This window comes from Emydura macquarii, unplaced genomic scaffold (assembly GCF_026122565.2).
Source record: "Emydura macquarii macquarii isolate MOO-44397 ecotype Brisbane River unplaced genomic scaffold, CSIRO-AGI_Emac_v2 contig_1353, whole genome shotgun sequence".
Lineage (NCBI taxonomy): Eukaryota > Metazoa > Chordata > Testudines > Chelidae > Emydura > Emydura macquarii.
Window position 1 is genome coordinate 1,874,045 of NW_027131490.1, and position 16,164 is coordinate 1,890,208.

General features: G+C 43.0%; 1 protein-coding gene and 1 pseudogene across 9 annotated transcripts in view; both read left to right on the top strand.

Annotated features, from left to right (window-relative positions):
* The window catches only part of TBC1D1 (TBC1 domain family member 1), a 183,583-nt gene that overhangs the window by 60,733 nt on the left and 106,686 nt on the right, over positions 1–16,164 (top strand). The gene's annotated exons all lie outside the window — the stretch shown is intronic.
* Positions 5,813–6,984, top strand: LOC137155371 (uncharacterized; annotated as a pseudogene).

Here is a 16,164-nt window from a genome sequence, read left to right on the forward strand (position 1 = left end):
TTAGAGCTCTGAACCATTGGGAATATCCCCTTAAACATTTTTATGTCATCTTTTGGTAATTTATCTTGGAAATTCATTTAGGTGACCTGAAAAGGAAAGAAAATAGTTTTGAAACAGAGGCCAGAGAATATTACTTGATAAAGAAGTTAATCTCATATTTGAAGTTTCTATTGACTTTTTCTTTTGCTTCTTACTTGTCACATAGAAGTTTTGGTACTGTCTAGAGATTTTTTTATATCCTATTTTTTCTGAATGTTATTGTTCACTTTCTGTGTCCTCCGTATATAATGACTTCCTTCTGTTTCCATTTTTGTATGATCAGAGTTCTACTTTTTTATGGTCTTCCCTCTGACTGATCACAATACGTAAAGTGAACAAAACCGGTCCTCATATTTGCCTTTCCAGCTGTTTTATGTTTTAACTGCCTACCCCAAAAGCAGCCATGGGGGGATCACTATGCTCTCGAACTCACACAGGAAAATGATAAAAAGACAAAAATGCCACATCACGTGTGGGCGAACACTTTTCACTCTGTCTGACCTATCAGCCCTCATCTTCAAAGGAAACCTGCGCGACACTTTCAAAAAAATGAGCCTGGGAGCTTAAATTCATAACTTTTCTAGACATTAAAAATCATGGACTGACTAGAGAGACTGGATTTGTGGCTTATTGCAACAATCTGTAATCCACTTCTCTCAGCTGCTCCCCTCTTCCTTCCTTTCCTCCCTCTGACTGGGGGGTTGTTAACAGGCCACTCACCTTGAATGGTCCCTTGAAATGCGAGGATGGAGGCGTGTCTCAGAAGTCAGGCTCCAGCCCATGCCCAAATGTCTATATAGCAATTTTTAGCCCTTCAGCCTGAGCCTCTGGAGCCTGAGTCAACTGACCTGGCCCAGGTGCAGCTGTGCCGCAGATCTTTTATCCCTCTATAGCTGTCCCCTCTAGTCCCAGTCCAGTGCCTCAACCTTCCTCTATAATCACTATTTTCCCTTCATACAGGAAAGGGGATAATAAACGTTGATACCTTATTTTAATTCATTAACCTTTAAAATTTGCTGTTTCTTTGAAATGCTCTGATTTCTGGAGCTGTGTGATGTGTGGATTTTCTGACCTGAGCTTATTCACTAAAAAATGTGGCCATGTATAAAAAGGTTGGTCTAAATGCAGATTCAGCTATATTTTCAGTAGTTTGTTTGTATGGCTGTCCCCATGCCTGTTCCTCCCTGCCCCCTCAATCCAGACATTTCATAAACGTTGTGAAGCTGTATACCAAGGTAATTAGTGTTTTGTTCCAACATATTGAGCAAGTAATTCAAACGGCTGAAAAACAGAGGGGAAAAATACGTGAGAAGATATTAAATGTTCGTATCTGAGTAACTAAGGTGCAGATTTTGATCTCTTATAATCTGTTACATGGGTTTAAATCTGGAATTACTCCATTGGCTTTTGTGTACTAATTTTGGATTTACTTACTTACTAATTTCAGAGTAACTGAGATGGGAAGTGGACTGAGGTTGCTGGGTGAGAAAAGAATGGTCTCTGGCTTCTCTGCCCCTGCAAATCCATTTATATATTTTACTTTTTAAAAAGTCAGTTTGTGTATTTACAGCATATGTAACTCTGTCAGATGGGCTCATCACATATAAACTAATGTCTCCAAATCACAGTGGACACAGTGGTGGGGCTTTAATTCTGTAATATTTATTTATGATTTTTAGGGAGGTGTTATGGCTTAGGGTATGTCTTCACTGCAACGGTTAGCTTGAGTAACTAGTTAGGTCTGGTCTACACTACAGGCTTTATCCGTGTAACTACGTTGCTCAGGGATGTAAAAAATCCATGCCCCTGAGTGACGTAGTTATACTGACCTAACCCCCGGTGTGGCAGTGCTCTGTTGGCAGGAGTACTTCTAGCTACCACCTCCCAGAGAGGTGGATGAACTGTGCCGACAGGAGAGCTCTCTCATTAAAGCAATGCAGCTGCACCGATGCAGCATTTTAAGTGTAGTCCTGTCCTTAGCTAGCCAGGTAAAGGTGGCCACACTGCGAAACAACACTGGAGCTGCACAGAGTGATTGGATTAGCAGCTGATGAGTTGTGATGAGCAGCTGATAAGAGAGGTCGGTATAACTATGTTGCTCAGGGGGTGTGGATTTTGCTGCTGTTGCATCCCCACTGCATTGCTGTGTCAGCTGCACTGGAGCTCCAGCCTGCACACCTTTACAGGTTCACTGGCTTGAGTTTAAAATGCTGCTTAACTCGAGCTGGAGATTTTTGTGTACAGACAGGAGTCCGGTTAGGAGGAACACTCAAGTCATACCTGAAGATAACACTGTAGTGAAGGCAAGCCCTAGGGGATAGAGCACTGGAGTGGGCCTCAGGAGCCCGGGGTTTTGTTTCCAGCATGTCGTTGACCTGCTGGGTAACCTTGGGCAAATTACTTCCCCCTCTGGTGCCTTCATTTCCCCATCTGTATAATGGGGATAATAATACTCTCCTCCTTTATGAAGCACTTTGAGATCTACTGATAAAAAGCATTATGTAAGAGTGAAGTACTATTTTATTTTACACTCTATCTAAATGTGTCATACATAAGTCATTCTTGTGCAAGATAATGGACTATAGAGCCTTGAACTGCTATGATGGGTTGCATTTTACACATCTCTGTCATGGTCATCAGTAGTAGTTTAGAACAGAATGTTCTGAGTATGGCGTTTTCAGATTTAGTTCAGACAAGACAGTAAGGGTCTTCTAAGAGGAGAGGGTTGTTGGCCCTTTGACTTAGTTCAAATTTCACTTTATGCTACTGTATTTCAGACTCTGTTAGATTTGTTTCTGTCCTCATCCAGAATAAACACTAACACACTATTAATGTGCATCATCAGGCCCACACGGACAGTTAGTGCATAGCAGGCTCGTGCGGGGTAGATTCACACCCCCACTTGCCACACACTGAATGTTCATGTGGACAAGCGTTGATGTACAATGAGGAATACAATTCAAGCTTTTAAGAAACAGGTTTCTGTAACAAGTTGCAAAATCATCATTTGGAGAGAGAAAAATAGTTCAACAGTTAACACCTTGTTTAAACTCCTACAAATATACTCAGGGATGTACAGGACCAAATAAGACCTGGTCCCTGGTTTAAGGAATGCATAGAATCTAAGGTTGTGATAAAGTAAGCTCTCTACATATGGAACAGGGTCTGTTTGGATGTTTCACAAGAGGAGAGTTTGCAGAATGGGGCCCTAATAGCCTCCCAAAAGCAGATCAGATACCCAAAAGCACTCTGAACCTAATCCAAAACCCTCTGAAGCCAATGGGAATCTTTCCATTGACCGCTATAGGTTTTGGATCAGGCTTTTTGTGACTAGGAGATGGCCATAAGTGTGCAGCAATTTTAGGCATGCATTGTATTTATATTTAAAATATTTAGTAAGGTGGCAGATCTGGTATTTCAGGCTTTATGGAAGAAATGTGTTTTGAGGGCAGTCTTAAAGGACGAAGATCAAATCACATCAATGATGTTATATATTGATTAAAAACCCCACCAGTTTTTCTTACTTTAGTATAATACAGAGTATAGTTATGTTCTATTTCTGATCTTGTTTATAGTGTCCATAAACAATTACTTCAGACATTGTTTTTCAGAGGGGAAAGGAAACGTTTTGAGTCAGTTTAAGTTTCATGGAGTACTCTCTGTTCACATGACCATGTAAAAAAGACAGTCCTTGCAATGTAGTTCTCATCAGCTACATGGAAAATTCTCAGGCTTAGGTTGCCAACAATATTAAAAAGATTGAGATCTGAGAAAGAATGTACTATATTGGTCTGGTTTAGTTAGCAATTTTATTAAGCCGTCATTTATAACAACCTGGAAATGTACAGTTCCCATTATGACTTTGTTTGGGAACCAAATAAAACACACAGTTACTTATTAAATAGTGCAGTTTATGCTATTGCTGTCTTAGAGCTATTTACATTGTTCTTTGGCTATGACAGGCCAAAGTATTTGTTGATCTGTGGTGACATATTCCCTTTGGCCTTGTCCACAGAAGGTGTATTTTTCTAAAATTCTTATCTTTGCTGACACTGGTGCAGCTCCACCCTAGGTAACAATGATGGGTGTCAAGAGTTAATGTAAAGCGCTGCAAAGAGGAAGCCACTTGCAATACACAACAAGAAGTTTTACAAAACTCAGGAGCTATGCTACATAGTCTTGAGTGCTATCTCAATGCTGGCATCTTATCTAGTAAGTATTTACATGTATACAGATTACTCTCTTAACCACGGGAACTCTAGTGTAGGCTGTGCGCAGGCAGCTGCTGGCATCTTCATCACATATACCAATGTGATTAGTTAATCATATAAACTTCCCTGCTTTGAAGAGTTCTGTCCACCCACTCCACTTCTCTCTTTCCATCTTGTGAAGCCAGTATTACTAATCTATATGTCGGAGCTGAGGCCATGTCAGAGTCTTGGAGGAAAGATCAAATTGTGTGGATAGTCTTCTGAGAACTCATCACAAACCCCCCACCTCCTCACCCCAGAAAACAAATGATTTCTACAATAACAGAGCCTGGTGGGAATTGAGTTTACATTATGCTTATGAAGGTAAATGAATTGGAATGGACTGAATTAACTCTTCCAGCTATGATTTTATGAGTGTTACTGTAACATCCCTAATCAAAAATAGTATGTATTGGTATAGCACTAATAGTCTGTGAGACTATTTAAAAATGGATACGAAGAACATGTTCCTGCCCAAACTATTCAAGAGGTAAAAAGTATAGCAGCTTCTTGTGAAAAGTGCTATATACAAGTGCTAAGCTGACATTAGGGACTTGCACTGGGTTACCCTTACTTCCTCTGGGGTTCAGAGCAACAAGATTTAGATTTAAATAAATGATTAGGGGTTGCATCTGACTGCTGCTTTACTTAGCCTGGGTCTCCAGTTGCCACATGGAACTTTCCCTGAAAGCCCACAACCACCAGCAGGATCTCTTCCTCCCTCCCGTTGCTGAGGTCCTAATCCTGGTCCTCTACACTTCTCCTCCTTGTATATCCCTACCTCTCTTTAAATCCCTCATACTTTTCCTCTTGGCTTATTTCCATCATCTCCATTTTCCACAAACCACCTCCATGCACCTTTGCCCTCTAATGCCTGCTGGACAGGCACATGAACCTTAGGCCTGGTCTACACTGCAGAGTTAGGATGAAGCAAGGCAGCTTATGTTGACCTATATTTAAATTTTGCTCCCGCCAGCATAACTGTCCTGCTATGCCACCTTAATAACTCTGCCTCCATGAGCAGCATAGAGTCAAGAGGTATGTCTACACTGTGGAGTGAAGTCAACGTAATTTAAATCGACCTTCACTCTCCAAGCTGCAGAAATCAGAGGAGCGTGGTCAAACCACGCTTATTGCGTCGGGGGATTGTGTCCCTACAATGCGTGTTTGCATCGAAAATTAAAGCAGTGCACCATGGGTAGCTATCCCACAGTGCAGTGAACCGCAGGGGCGTTTGGGAAGGTTGTCATCCTCCAATGATGCAACGTCCTCTCCCCCTGTCCCTCCAAAAAACCAGACGAATGCTTTTTCGCACCATTTTTCGAAACCCTTCAGTCTTTGCAGTGCGCATTCCATTGCCGGAGAGGAATGGAGCCCGTTCAGCTTTGCACTATCATTGTAATCATCACAAACATCTCGCAACTTATTCTGCAGTATTTTCAGGGCTGAGACAGGAGACGCAGCACTGAAAATTGCGATGTTACAGAAGCCGCCTTGCTACAAACCATATTCCCGTTTGCTGCATGCTGTCATGCATCAGCTGCAGTCGGTGGAGCGCTACTTCTAGTCCCGGGACAAGCAGCAACTGCTGGGATTGTATAGTTATGAAGGTGTGGGATGATGAGCAGTGGCTGCAGAATTTTCACATGCGGAAGGCCACTTTCCTGGAACTTTGCTCAGAGCTGTCCCCTTCCCTGAAACGCATGAATACTTGCTTGAGAACTGCTCTGACAGTGGAGAAGAGAGTGGCCATTGCTCTGTGGAAGCTAGCAACGCCAGACTGCTACCGGTCAGTTGGGACTCAATTCGGAGTCAGTAAATCTACCATGGGAGCTGCTGTGATTCAAGTGCGTTGAGCCATTAATAGACTTCTGCTAAGAAGGGTAGTGACTTTTGGAAATGTCATAGGACATAGTGAAAGGCTTTTCCGCAATGGTGTTCCCAAACTGTGGGAGGGCAATAGATGGCACGCATATCCCTATCTTAGCGCCGGACCACCTTGCCACAGAGTACATAAACTGAAAGGGGTACTTCTCAATGGTGTTGCAGGCCCTTGTGGATCACAGGGGATGCTTCACCGACATCCATGTGGGGTGGTTTGGAAAGATGCATTACGCGCACATCTTTAGGAACTCAAGTCTGTTAAAAAAGATGCAAGTGGGCACTTTCTTCCCAGACCAAAAAATAACTACTGGCGATGTTGAAATGCCAATAGTGATCCTGGGGGACCCTGCCTACCTCTTGCTACCCTGTACCATGCACCTGGGAGCGAGAAGGAGTGTTTCAATAATAGGCTCAGCAAGTTTAGAATGATGGTGGAGTGTGCATTTAGTCATTTAAAGGCGCGCTGGCGCAGTTGGTTAGACCTCAGTGAAAGAAACATCCCAATAATTATCTCTGCCTGCTGTGTGCTCATAATGTCTGTGAGGCAAAGAGGGAAATGTTTTTGTTGGACTGGGTTGTGGAGGCATATAGGCTGGCTGCAAATTTTGAGCAGCTATCTGCGGAGCCGTCCTTGGAGCACTGCACCTCAGGGAAGCACTGAAAACCCATTTTTGCACTGAGCCACAGTAATGTGCGCCATTTATCTGTTCTGTGCTTTCCTTTACCATCCCCTAACCATCCCCCACCCATGCAGTTCTGTGCCCATCTCCCCCACGCCTTCCTGCACCCCTCATCCCCTTGGTCTCAAGAAATAAAGAGTGATAAATTGTAAAGCAGAACTTTTTTACTGTTGATCCTTAGCAGTGAAGGGGAAGGAAGATAATTTAACATTTCGTATGCATTGTCAGAGGACAGAGAGGGGATACAGAACCAAATTTGATTGTATACATTCCCAGTTCCTAAAGAGGCCATCTTTATGCTCCCCTCAACTGGCGATGAGAGGAACATGTACTGCACACCGCTCAACCTCCTCCTGCACCACTTGGGGGTGGGGGTTAAGAAAGAGTGAGTTAGTTCAGAGTTTTGCAGAGGCTACAGGGGGAGTCTCTCCTGCCACTGAGCTTCCTGAAGCTCAACCAGATGCCTCAACATGTCTGTCTGATCCCTCATTATATATATATCATCCTGTGTTGTACACTCATGCTCCTGGACTGCCTTCCTGTTGTCCATCTCAACTGCGGAGGCTCTCCCCATTCCTTCTGGAGACTTCCCCCCCTTTCCCCATCTCCAGTTTACCTTCCTTCCTGGGAAGGAGTCCCAGTCTGTGCCCAGTACTACTGGGTATGGTAGTCCCTCTACTATCCAGACCCTTTTCCAGTCAAATCTGCCCTGCGTCTCCAAGGGCACTTGGGCCACTGGACAGGACTTCCTATCCCCATGAATACATATCAGGCTTAACTTTTCCACTGGGAGTACCCACTGTGGCTTCATCAGCCCCCCTCGGATGAGAAAACAGGTGGAGGCCGTGTCCACTAGACCCCTCCAGGACTTCCTCCCCACCTGCACGGGAATGGTGGACAACTTCGGCCCCTTGCCTCTACCTCCAACCTCAGTCCAACCACAAAACTCCATGTAGCCACACTCCATTTGGGGGCAGTCACTCTTCTTATGTCCTGGCTGTCCGCATTGTCAGCAGCCTGCCTCCACCGGTAGCTCCTCAGGGCTCCTCCCTCTTCCTCTCTAGGCCTTTCCCAGGGGTTGGTTCCCTGGGTTTCTTGCCCCACCCTGGTCGGGCAGACCCTCTCTCCATGGCAAATATGCCTCCACAAACTCCTCCGTAAGCTTGACCCGTTGTGTCTACCGTCCCTCGCTGATGCCTCGTAACCCAAACCTGGACCTGTTTGGGTAGGCTATATAGAAATTGTGCTAGGACAATCACGTCCATGATCTCCCTATGGTATGGGACTCTGGCCTCAGCTAGCGGGTGTCCCAGTCCAGGAGTCTCTGGGCAAACACTCGGGGCTGCACACACCTGGTCCACTGGGCTGCCTGCAACTTCTGGAGATACTTTTCGGCTGACAGGCCAACCCGATAGAGGATGGCCGCCCTTACTGCCTCGTGGTCCCTGGCCTACTCCTTGCTTAAGGCCATGTTAGTCATCTGTGCCTCACCGGCCAGCTGTGGTGCCAGATGTAGGGCATAGGTTGCTCTGTCCTACCAGACACCCATGGCTACCCACTCAAAAGTCCCAAGGAAGGCATCTTGGTCATCTGCTGGGCCCATTTTACAAAGTCCCAGACCCAGGGGTCGACTGCCATCCCCAACCGCAGGGCTCACCACTCGCTGCAGGAGTTGCTGCTGTAAGCCGGCCTGCTCCCGAATAAAATCCTGGAGGCTCTTCTGTTGCTTAGCCTGCCAAGCGAGGAGGGCCTGCCTCTCTGCCTGTTGGACTTGCTGGAAGCTTTCCATTGCCTGCTGCATCTGTTCTGGTTGTTTCATGAGCCATTGTAAGGTCTCCTCCATCCCTGGGCCGCCAACCACGTTTGCTGGCTTCTGGGTCCTGGACAAGCCCCCACGTATAGCAGGATCGTACAGGCCCCCCTGTTGCTCCGCGCCTCTGCTCCCACAAACTGCGTGCAGATCGCAGCCTCGTATGTCCACTAGTGCTTTTTATTTACCGGTTTTTCCCACCACCAACTGTTTACAGGTACAGTCCAGGTTCAGGGGCCTCACGGTCCCAGCCCCTCACTCGGGGCAGTTCCTCTCCAACTGAGGCTTCTCCCTCCCAGGCTGATCACTCGCCCCTTCCTTCCTCCCTCCCTCCCTTCTTCCTACTCCTTCTGCTACCTCCCTGCTGTGAGTTCCTGTTGAGCCCCCCCATGAGCTCCTTCCTGTGATCCTTTATAGGGTTAATGAGCATAACAGCTGCTACCTGTTAGCCCAGTCCCCCTTTGATTAGGGCTCCGGTGGAGGGCTGGCATAGCCTTCAGTTCTCAGCTAGCACTCTGTCACATGGGAGAAGACACCCCACTCACCTGCCCCCTATTCTTCTCCTCCTCATCCACAGACTCATCCTCATTCATCCTGGACTCTCATTCCCCCGAGGTATCAACGATGCATGGTGGTATAGTGGTGGGGTCTCCGTCAAGAATCGCATGCAGCTCCTCGTAAAAGCGGCATGTCTTTGGTAACGAGCCAGAACAATTGTTTGCCTCTCTAGTTTTCTGATACACCTGCCTTGGCTCTTTGATTTTAATATGGCACTGCTGTGGGTCCCTGTTGTGCTGCTTCTCCAACATGCCACGCAATATCTTCTCGTAGATATCTACAATTCTTTTGCTGGCTCAGAGCTGAGCAAGAACAGACTCTTCATCCCACAGACTGATATGATCCAAGTCCTCAGGTTGACTCCAGGCTGGAGCGCATTTGGGGCGTGCAGTCTCTATGATCAGTTCTGCTGGCAAGCTCTCTCCATGCTCAGCAAACAGGAAATAGTGTAGGCCCAAAGCTTGATTTTATTATATTGATTTTATGTGAAATACCCTTATTCTTTTGGTACGTGACAAACCACCACAGCAGTCTTTCTGAGGCTTTGCATTTTGGGCATGTAGGGTGATCTGTTCACTATTGATGAGGTTGTTTTGAAACCGCCGTCTGTCCAAATATAACATTTGGTCATTAAATATTCTGTTTGTAAAGTTACCAAAGATCATTCTGTAAAACTGTTGCTATTGTTAAAGTACAAATATTTTAAGATCATTGCTTAAAGTAACATCAGCCAGTGTTCTGAAACAGAAAGATTCAATGTTAAATAAGGATGTTCTATAATAATAATAATAAATATTTTAAATAAAAAAAATTGCTTCTAAAAACACTTGTATCTTCCAGTTACAAATTTTAAATAAATATTAAAAAAATAAAATATAAATAAATTAATAATATATATATATATAAAACCAAAAAATAACAACAACAACAAAAAGCGCCAGGCTCAAATATTAAAAAAAATAAAAATAACAACTTTTACCCAAAAGGCCAAAAACTGCCCACCTTAATAATCCTAAAATCCACCTCAAAAACCAAAACCAAAATAAACTATCAAAAATAACAATTAGTCATGCTTACAAAACATAAATAATTAATAATCACACCAAAATGCAAATGCAGCGTAACAAAACCAAACCCATAAAATATCATAAAAGCTTACCTCTATAAAAAACAAACAAACAAACAAAAAAACCAACTTCGGGTTTGGTTCTACAATCATCCTTCAGGAGCATCGGTGCCCACAGGCAGACCCCTGCTCCCTCCCTCGTGTCTTAGCCACCTGGCCAGTGGACTAACACAAGCAACAAAGGCTGGTAATTATACTTCATTTTTGTAGAACCTTGTGTGTGTATAGGTGTGTATGTGTGTAAAAGTGTGCAGGCAATTGCTTTTTCAAATTTTTGTATTCAAAATAAACGTGGCGTACTGCCTTGTCCCCCTAAATAAAATCCTGCCGTTTATTTTATAACAATAGGAATTCAGAATTTCCCGGGGTTTGAAGGGAGGGACTGTTTCCTGTGTATGTGGCCACAGTGCAGCAGAGAGCGGATGCCCAGAGTGGTCACAGCAAAGCATTATGGGATTCCTCCCAGAGGCCAAGGATGTCGATTACATTGTGCTCTGCTTTCACTGCTGCTCATTTGACCCATACAATTCGACTTCAGCACTATGCCTCTTGCGGAGATGGTTTTATTAAGTCAAATTTTCTCACAATTTAGGGTAGCGGAACCGAGTTGCCAGTGGAGATGCATGCATTATGTGGTCAGCAGAAGCCGCATTCTGTAGACCTGCCTTCTCAGTGTAGACCAGGCCACGGTTGATATAGTTAGGTTGATGCAGTATCAATATAGACACTGTGTTGTTTACGTTGACTGTACTGGCTTTCAGGGGCTTTCCCACAATGCCCCACACTGACAGTACAATCAATACAAGCTCTCCTGATGAGGACATGCACCACTGACTCAAGAAGCAGTGCATAAACATGCACAAGCGATATAATTACTGTGGTGGCTGTATGCTGACATCAGTTAGGTCAGCTTAATTTTGTAGTGTAGACATGGCCTTAGTCTCATGTGTGAAAGTGGAATGTAAACTCCTTGCTTTTATTGTGTGATGCTCCTAACACATTTCAGGTACTGTATAGATAAATGGTTCTGTCAGTAATATTTATTATTAGGAAACTTTAGTGCTTGGTGTACGTGCAGTGAATGTGAAGCTTCATCTTGAAGGGAAAATGCAATCTAATGCTTATGGGAGGGAATGATTAGAGAGAGAATCCAAAGCCCAGTCATTGAGAGACACCTGGGTACTAGTGACGCTGAGACATAGGTGATAGTTGTCAGTAAATCAGACATGAACTTGAGGTGTGATATGGCAACAAAAAAAAAAAAGCTTGTGCAAATATTGGGCCGTACACACTGCCCAATCATGGAGCAAGGAGAGAATAATTTGTCATCTCTTGCCTGCTCAGCTTTTGTTAAGTGCCTTGAAAACCTCTAATGAAAGGTTACTATGGCTTTGATTGGATTATTTTAGGTGCAGCACATCCATTTGTGTGTAGAAAAATAGGACAAACTGGAAGGAGCTCATTTAAGAACAAATAAAAGCATTCAGGAGATGGACGGATTGATTTATGAAGCAAGACTAAAAGTTGGCTCCAGGGTGATTAACAGGGGAGGGGACATGAGTCAGCAAATAGAGGGAGGAGAATAATTCATAGTCTTACAAGGGAGTATAATGAGGAGTCAAAGGATAAAATTAATTAAAAGAGAATTTACGCTAAGTGTCAGGAAAATGACAGAGAGATCTTTTAGGCTGAGGAATAATCTTGAAAAAGAAATAGTAGAAAGGAGCTCTGTTGTTTAAAACACTTAAAATTAGGTTGGAATGTAAAATAGGGTCCTGGATTGAAATGTCCTAGTTATTTTTTTCTACCTTGATTTGCTGCAAATATCAAATTATAGGGAAATTCTTCTCTTTATATTTTTTTCGCCTTGGTAGGAGACTAAAGTGTTGTGGTTTGAGTAGAATGTTTGCAATTCGTTCTCAAGTTAATCTTGTAAGCACGTGTACTGCTTATATCTGTGAAAGAAATTTTAGTAAACTTCATATTAGATTTTTTTTGGGGGGGGAAAAGTATGTTTCTTATTGAGCAGAAAGATAACAGTGCAGAGATTTAAACCCAGTCTCTGGATAATCCAGTTTCACTTTTTTTGGAGAAGCTAACAATAAAATGTAATAAACCTGCCAATATCACACTTTAAGAAGGCTGTTCAAAATACAGTTATTAATGAATTCTGATATTGTTCAGAGGAAGTGGGAAATACTGTTTGATTTTTCATGTTACATGGTTGTTTGGTATGATTGTGTGCTGGTGAGGGCTGTTGTTTGCTTTGATGTGATTTATTGTGGTTTTCAATAATTGTCCGATTCAGAAAGTCTAAGATGAGTGCCTCTTATCACTTCTCAAATTTAAATAAATAAAATGTAGTACAGAGTCTCCTAGAAATAAATTCTGTGTGTCTCAAAAATGATCTCACGTCTTGGCAAAGATTAAATAGTTGTGCAGTGAGAGCCCAGTGCTAAAGTTTCATTTCTTTTACAAAAGGATGCGTATTGTATTGATAACTAAAATATTGCAGTATTTGACTATATAGAATATAGCTTCTGTGGCGCTTTTAAGCTGCAGGAGTGGAGTTCCTCTGCACTCCTATGAAGCTTACATTCAGGCCTATGGAGCATTCCTGGGAAAAGGGAGAAAGAAAGGAGCTAGCAACAGTTTAGACTTCTTGCTAAATATCAAATGACAAATCCCTTGTATTTTATTTAGCCCTTTGTTAACTGAATAATGGGTAAGTAAACATCCTTTTTAGAGTAATTAAGATAATCTGTCATATATAACAGTCAAATGTTGGCTAGTCAAACTGTAATTAATCAAAATGCTTGTTTGTCCAAAGGTATAATAATGTCTCCTGAGATGTGATTTGTGATCTGGTTTTGCATAACATCAGATCTGGTCTACACTACACTACAGAGTTAGGTTGACACAAGGCAATTTATGGCAACCTAATGATGGAAGTGTCTACACTTAAATTTCGGTCCCACTGATGTAAGAGTCCTTTTATGCTGACTTAATAACTCCACCTCCACTAGCAGCATAGAGTCTAGGTCAGTGTAGTTGGATCAATGCACTGTCAGTGTAGATGCTGTGTTGCTTATGTTGACTGTTACCAGCTTTTAGATACTGCCCCACACTGCCAGTACAATAGATAAAAGCACTCCTACTGAGGATGTGCACTGCTAACACAAGGAGAAAAGTGTAGACACGCACAAGCGATGTAATTACTGCAGCGACTATATGCCGATGTAAGTTAGGTCAATTTAAGTTTGTAGTGTAGACAAGGCCTTAGTCTCGAGGAGTTTAGAAGTGCTGCATTACAAGATCGCACAGTGCGATGCTTTATTAGTGTAGGTGAAATTTTATAGCCACTTATGCCCTAATTCAGCAAAATAATTCAACGTGTGTGTCACTGTAACTACGACTAGCCCCAGGACTACCCATGTTTGTAAAGTTGAACTTGTGCTTACATGCTTTGCTGCATTAGAGCCCTAAGGAGGGACTGTTACTGCCGTACATATTAATTATTGCAGTGGCTGATGTCCATACTACCCTCTTGGGGTCGGTGGTGTGCATCCTCATCAAGAGCACTTCCACTGACTTAAGAGGGGCAGTGTGGGGAGCTGGCTGCCCCACAGGCTCCCAGCGGACTGCCTCTGCCCCACTTCCGGTTCTCTGCTGGGAGCTGGGGGAGGCCACCCAGGGCTTCTCCCCTCCCTGTTCCCCACCGGGAGCCAGGGGAAGTCATCTGGGGCTTCTCCCCTCCTCATTTCCTGCCAGGAGCCTCACCCCAGCGAGGAGCTGAGCTGCCTGGTTTTCTTGTCAAGAATAACAGGGAACAGCCAATGTAAGGAAGGCAGTGTCTGCACTGACATTTGGTCGCTCTAGCTGCACTGACATCAGCCCGACACCTCTCGCTGAGGTGGTTTTGTTATGTCGGCATAGCTGGGAGTTACATTGGTGGAAGGAGCATTTCACTCTGTACACCTCCACTGTTTTGTCGACAAAAGGTGACCACTGTAGTGCAGCCTCACCCTAAGCATTGCAGTGGCGCTGTCAGCGTAGACGAGCCATCAGTGTTGTGATGTCTGTGTCTGCCATTGAAAATCATATTGGCGTTTTTACAGTGCTGTGACCTTGCAGTTTTTGTGTTACACAGTTCATCTTTAGTGGAATACATTACCCTGCTACTTGAGTCTTGTTGGATAAACACACAATCTTTTTTTAGTATGGATATATTTACCAAAAGGCAGCTGTTGCATTCAGCTGTTACTGATCTTTCTTAATTAAAATAGTTTATCACTCTTTTTCTTGGATGTACTGAAGGCTAAAGACATGAACTTTTAGTGGGTGTCTTTGCATAGACCCCAGGGGGTGACCTTTGGTTCCAGTGGAAAAAAATGAGAGGAGAAAGTCAGCTCTGGGAGGAACAGCTTCTTGCTTTTCAAAATACCATAAATTATGTAATAAAACAAACCTACACTGCCATAAAAATGACTCATTTTTTCTCATGATTCAATTCGGGTTGTAGAGGTGGTAATTGTATTAATCTAGTAAAATAATAAAAACAAATATTGAGACACTGTATGTGCTGGTTTGTCTCTCACTAGATTAACCAGCAATATAAAGAGAAGGGATTGCTTACAATTTCTTAATTTTATAGTTTGCATGTATATTTCACCTTTCTATATGTGCTTCCATTAGATGTCCATTTAATCATAACAGAAATAATCCTGTCAGCATACTTAAATAGATATACAATTTGGCTTGGACTATTGCATTATTGAATTCGTGCATCCTCTAAGCGTACATTTTTAGATACTGCGTTTAGAGCATCTGAAATATAAACACATGTTCTCCTACTTTAGTTATATCTTCTGTTTCCCAGCACAGTCCTACACAGTGTGTGTGTGTGGGGGAGGAGAGAGGGAAGGGGGAGAGTTTACTTGATAAAGCACTGTCTATATTTGGTGAAGTTACATCTTTGTTTACACGTTGCTTAATACTTTGTCTTGTAGCCTTGTGAAATAGTTTTTTATCCTCAATAGATGTTCATCTGATTTACAGCAGTAATCTGTATCCACTAATTACAAATTTAAATGGAGAAACTGAACCAGAGAAGACTTAAGAATACAAGTATTCCAGGAACAAAAATTGTATATGTATATAACAGGCTTCCCTTATTTCTGCCCACAGATTGTTGTGGGTTTCATTTTGTGGGCACAGTAGTTTGTGTACAAATAAAGTCATGGTGGCATCTACCTTCCTAATCATACCTGCAAATTAGGTAAGTGTGTGTCCTCATTTGCACCCAGGTTATTTGTAAGCAGAAAACTGGGGATGCAAAAAGAGACAGAAGCTTTTCTTAAAAATCAGGCCTTTTAAATGTGATTGATTTAGAAAAGATAATGATGAGAAGGGCTGTGGGACTCAAGAGAAGCTGTCACTCCATGGTAAATATTATGAGCATGTATAACAGAACAGTCTGAGCATGGTATAACCTGCTGGATGATCGAGCATAAGCAATATGCTCGATCAAACAATATGAGCATAGTATAACATGCTGGACAATTGAGGTACTGAAGGAGCACTCAAGGAAGATAAGGTTATTGCAGAGAAACTAAATGAATTCTTTCCATTGTTCTTCACGGATGAGGATGTGAGGGAGATTCCCAAACCTGAGCCATTCTTTTTAGGTGACAGATCTGAGGAACTGTCCCAGATTGAGGTGCCATTGGAGGAGGTTTTGGAACAAACTGATAAATTAAACAATAATAAATCACCAGGACCAGATGTATCCACCCAAGAGTTCTGAAGGAACTCAAA